Source organism: Nicotiana attenuata, unplaced genomic scaffold (genome assembly GCF_001879085.1).
Source record: "Nicotiana attenuata strain UT unplaced genomic scaffold, NIATTr2, whole genome shotgun sequence".
Taxonomy (NCBI): domain Eukaryota; kingdom Viridiplantae; phylum Streptophyta; class Magnoliopsida; order Solanales; family Solanaceae; genus Nicotiana; species Nicotiana attenuata.
This window is the reverse complement of record NW_017673702.1, coordinates 85790-91717: the sequence shown is the minus strand read 5'-3', so window position 1 is coordinate 91717 and position 5928 is coordinate 85790.

The following is a 5928-nucleotide window of genomic DNA, read 5'->3' as shown; positions in this document are numbered from 1 at the left end:
ATAGTGTTCGCTATACGATAAAGGTATTGCATGTTCATACCTATGTTTACTTTGAGTCACATGTCATCTACTTTATTCTGCAATATTTTATATCAGGTTGGAAATGTTAAGCTTGAAATTTTAGAGAGACCATGGAATTGGGATAACTTGAAGTTCCTTTTGCCAAACAAGTAAGTCCCTGTATAAAATCCATCGATCTACATTCTGTTGCATTCATGACTTTTGTGATATTTAGAGTTCAACCAGAATATATGGTTTGTTATCATGAAAAAAACTTACTTTCTCACATGAATGGGTGTATATTTCAGCACAGGTAGTAGAAATTACTAAAGTAGACNATAGACGTCTCAAATTGTCTGAAAAAGTAGTTACTCTTTCCACCTTTATTTACCTTGTAGTGATGCAAATTCCTTATTAATAGATTAAAAATGCAATGTATTTTAATATTTTAATACATGTTGTTGCGGAATATCTTTTATCCATTTACTTGGAATTTAATGGTTGTACAATTTGAATGCATGCATATGTTTTTGAAAGTGAGTTACTCAAAGGGGAAAAGGTACACTACTTTGACTCTAATAGGAAGTTTTCTCACTTTGATTAATGTTACATCTTGCCACCTGTTTGTACATGTTAACAAAGCTATAACAGCTACTTTCTGTTTTCATTTTTTTTTCTCTCCCATTTGAATAGCTTTCCTGCACTCCTGAATGCACATGATAATACACAACAGTAACTGCTTCCTACAACAGAGAAAAAAAAGGACAATGCATCTATGTTTCAGAACAGCAAAATCAGGCTTGCGATGTTGGCGCGTACTCATGTTACAATTACTATCATTGTTTTATCAGGTTTGATCATTGACTAAATCTCTCATTTCTATTCCTTGCTACTCTCCCCCTCTCTTTTTTTACAATCATATTTAAGCAGTGAAGTTCATAGGTCAAATTTTGTTCCTTTTTTATTAGACATGTTTGATTACTAAAAAAATAATCTAACCATTATTTTTAAAACTGGTCTATGAATAACTTAATTATCAAATAAGAACAAAAGAAAGAAAGCCACAAGACCAAAGCATTCTTAGGTAGCTGGAACATCACAGACAAGTATTAGGAAGCCAATCTGCCAAGTAGATGTTACTAGCATTCTGTTGAATGTCCCTAGCTTGTAGTCTAGAAGAGAAACAACTTATGACGCAATGCAATACCTATACAATAAAGTGGAAAACTGTGCCAATATACTGAAATATTGTTAGTAGATGAAAAAGGATATAGAGAAAGAACATAACAGAGTTACTTCGGAGTGAATTCTAAGCCTCAAAGCCACAAACCTACGACTGAGCCCCCTTCGCTGGACAATTCTAAGCCTCAAAGGATCTTTGTATACAAGCCATAGGTTGGAGAGACCAGTTGAAAGAAACACAAGCTAAGAGAAAATAATAAGAGTCAACATGTATCACTTATTACTTATTTCATAGTGTGTTTGTACATAAGATGCTACATAAGAAGAGAGTGTGAGTATTGGTTTCAATCAAACAATGATTGAAGAGATGGCTAACTTTCAGGAAGTCAAGATTCATTAAGTGGAAAAGCCTCAGGTTGTAAATTAAGTGTGTACCCAAAATCCCTCCGAAGGAGTCGTGATGGCACCTAGTCTCTAAACTAGGTAAGCCTAACATTTACAAAATTAACATTGATATTCACTAACTTCAAATTACATAACTCTGAACAATTACAATTCCCAAAACAGGTAGTACAAGTCATAAGCTCTACAGAGTTTACTACAACTTCTAAATACAACTTTTGAAGATAAGTAAAACAATGTGGATATGAAATAGGAAGGTGACTCCGAAGCCTGCGAACACAGCAACAGGCTTACCTTGAGTCTCCTCAGCAACGACCCGCACAGCTGCTAACGAGCAATACTTGGAACTGTACAAAAAAATGTACAGAAGTGCAGCATGAGCACACCACAGCGGTGCCCAGTAAGTATCAAGACTAACCTTAGTGGAGTAGTGACGAGGAACAGTCATGACACCTACTGGTCTAATAAACTGAATAAGGGTGAGTATAAAAATAACAGGATATGATGTCTACATATAAAGACTACGCAGTATGGCTAACAGTACAGTAATTACAATAAGGAATGAAAACAGCAAGTAGCAATGGAACATTATAATAACGACACAGAAGGATGGACGGAATCACAGCTCAAATCCGAAAATTTTAATACAGTAAGGGCAATTAGTAACTCAGCACTGCAATAATTTCCACGTCAGGCCTTAGCCAACAACCCCAATATTTTAGTCAAATCCTTCAAGTATAAACTTTCACCCGTAAATTTCTATATTGAAATCTTTAAAATATAATCCTTTCCAATTGGGAAAAATTCTTTAAAAAAAATATACTTATTTTGAATATAAATTTTTCAACTAAAGATTCTTCAAACATAATTCTTTCAAGATAGTTACTTTTCAAATATACTCTTTAAATAAAAGTCTTTCAAACATAATTCATTCAAGATGAATGCTTTTCAAATACAACATTTTAAGTAAATATCCTTCGAGTATAGGTCACTCTGTGACACCTAAGTATAGAAGATTAACAGCTCCGAACACAAATATATCAACAGGGGAATTTACCGGGTCCCGTCTCGGAGCCCTGAATTCATTATACAATACAAGGGGATCTCCCGGAATACGTCCGTAGTCCCAAAATAAACATGCAGAGGATTTCCCGGGATATCGTCCCGTAGTCCAAATCATAAATGTGCAGGGGGATCTCCCGGAATACAAATCCGTAGTCCAAACATAAATATTCAGTACAGGGGAATCTACCGGGTGCTGTCCCGTAGTCCCAATCATAAATGTGCAGGGGGATCTCCCGGAATACCAATCCTTAGTCCCAAATATAAATACCCAGTACTGCGGGAATCTACCGGGTGCATTCCCGTAGTTCCAATCATAAATGTGCAGGGGGATCTCCCGGAATACCAAATCCGTAGTCCCAAAGTAAACATGCAGGGGGATCTCCCGGGATATCGTCCCGTAGCCCCAAAGAGAATACGCAACACAACTAACAGAATAAACAATTACATTACAACAGAAAGATCGAACATCACCACATTACATATAACAGCAACAATGACAATAATACAAGGTAAGACAAATAAATCAACTCAATGACTGTAAATCACAAGGGAACAGTAGAACCAACTCACAAGGAATAACCACAGAAAAGAATGCTGGCATAAAAGGAACAGTTCAACAACGGAAAAACTAACATGTAGCAACGATCCCACAATATACAAGTCAATAATAAGAACCTCAACATGAGTCAAGTCACCCTTAATTGCAGCCCAGCAATTTTCATACTTAGTCGAATTTTAGGCCATTTTTCACCCCACTTTCAAAATACAACTCCTTAGGCGATTTTTCAAGAACAAGTTTCGTCCCAAATCATTTGTAAGTCGATTTCTACTTAATTCTTTCACTCATTAACATCATTTAACATGTTTTCCACTTAGAATCAATGATTTTCATGGGTGAAATTGGGGGTTTTGGGTAGAACCTAGCTTTTTCAAAAATTGGGGATTTGAACCTCAATTTGAGGTCTGATTTCAAAACAAATTTACATATTTGAGTTCGTGGGGGAATGGGTAACTGAGTTTTGGTTCGAACTTCGGNATGTATATGATGTTAGTTTGGCGATTTGGTCGCGCGAGTAAGTCCGTAGGATGTTTTTGAGGTTGTGTGCATATTTGGTTTGGAGCCCCGAGGGCTCTGGTGAGTTTTGGATAGGTGTCGGAGTGCATTTTTAAACTTAATAAAAATCTGGTATGCTTCTTCTGTGATTTTCGCATTTGCGAAAATGTGTCTTGCAATTGCGAGCTCGCAAATGCGAGCTTTGTATCGCAATTGCGAAGCCTGGGACTTGGCCTACTGATCGCAAATGCGATCTTGTTTCTCGCAAATGCGAAACTCAATGGGTCGCAAATGCGACCTTTTCATCGCAAATGCGAGGCCTGGCAAAATGGGAAGGGTTCGCAAATGCGAACCCAGCTTCGCATTTCCCACAAATGGTTGGGGTTCGCAATTGCGAACCCCAGTTCGCAATTCCCATATCTGCAGCCAGCAATTTTCATACTTAGTCGAATTTTAGGCCATTTTTCACCCCACTTTCAAAATACAACTCCTTAGGCGATTTTTCAAGAACAAGTTTCGTCCCAAATCATTTGTAAGTCGATTTCTACTTAATTCTTTCACTCATTAACATCATTTAACATGTTTTTCACTTAGAATCAATGATTTTCATGGGTGAAATTAGGGGTTTTGGGTAGAACCTAGCTTTTTCAAAAATTGGGGATTTGAACCTCAATTTGAGGTCCGATTTCAAAACAAATTTACATATTTGAGTTTGTGGGGGAATGGGTAACTGAGTTTTGGTTCGAACTTCGGGTTTTGACCACGCGGGCCCGGGGCGATTTTGGAATTTTTGGGAAAAACTTTGGAAAATTCATTTTTATGCATTCAAATTGATTCATTTAGTGTTTATTAAAGTAATTAAGTGACTTGTGACTAGATTCGAGCGGATTGGAGGTGGAATCACGGGGTAAAGCTATAGTTGAGGCTTGAGTTGAGTTCAAAGCGTCGAGGTAAGTGTTTGGTTTAACCCTAGCTTGAGGGATTAGTAGTTGAGTCATAATTGCTACTTGTTCATGTTGAGTACGACGTATTGGCATGGTGACGAGTATCCATGCGTCGGTGTCAAGCATGACCGTGAGTCTTAATTTGATAATTGTGTGCCCTTGTTTGATCCTATGAACGTTGTGCGTGCCAGGAAGAAGTTGAATAGGATTGGTTATAGCTGACTGTCCCTTGTCGGGATGTTTGACTTGTTGTTATAGTTCCCTTGTCGGGAAGAGTATTAATTTGATTGTCCCCTTGCCAGGATTGTATTGTGCATTGTGTTGAAAGTAAAGGGAGCGGGTGGTACGCCTACCACAAGTGATATTGAAATGGGAGCGGGTGGTACGCCTACCACAAGTGATATTGAAATGGGAGCGGGTGGTACGCCTACCACAAGTGATACTGAAATGGGAGCGGGTGGTACGCCTACCACGAGTGATATTGAAATGGGAGCGGGTGGCACGCCTACCACGAGATATTGAGAAATGGGATCGGGTTGCACGCCTGCAACAAGATGAGTTGAATATGAAAGTTGTCTTATCTTTTCATTATTGTTGGAAGTTAAACTGTAGATGTACGTACCATTATTCCTGATAGTTTGTTTCTATCTGTTACCCCTGAAGCATGCTCCCTTCCCCAGCTTAAATTGTTATTTTCTTGCTATTTTTCTGTTGTACTTGTATATATATCTGTACAGGTTTATCTGGAGTCTGGTCCTAGCCTCGTCACTACCTCGCCGGGGTTAGGCCAGACACATACCAGCACATGGGGTCGGTTGTGCTGATACTACACTCTGTGCTATTTTGCACAGGTCTAGGTTTCGAGCAGCAGCAGCAGTAGTGTGAGAGCAGGCTTCATTTCAGCGAGACCCGAGGTAGCCTTGCAGGCGTCCGCAGGCCCGGCGTCTCCTCTATCCTTTATTTTTATCTGTTATCTCATTGTAATCGAGACAAACAACTTATATTCTCTTTCAGACGTTTGTATGTAGTATTCTTAGCAGTTCGTGAGTGCAGTGACACCAGTCTTGGGTAGAGGATTTTGTTGAAGTTTTTGCGTTTTTAATCAGTTTTATAAAATGTTAAGACATCCGCTTATTCTTGAATTTCGTTGCTTTGTATTATTGCCGTAAATTGTTAACATGGATTAGGTTATTAATGGACAAGTAAATAAATTTGGCTTGCCTAGCTCTCATTAGTAGGCGCCATCACGACTCCCGAGGGTGGGAAATCCGGGTCGTGACA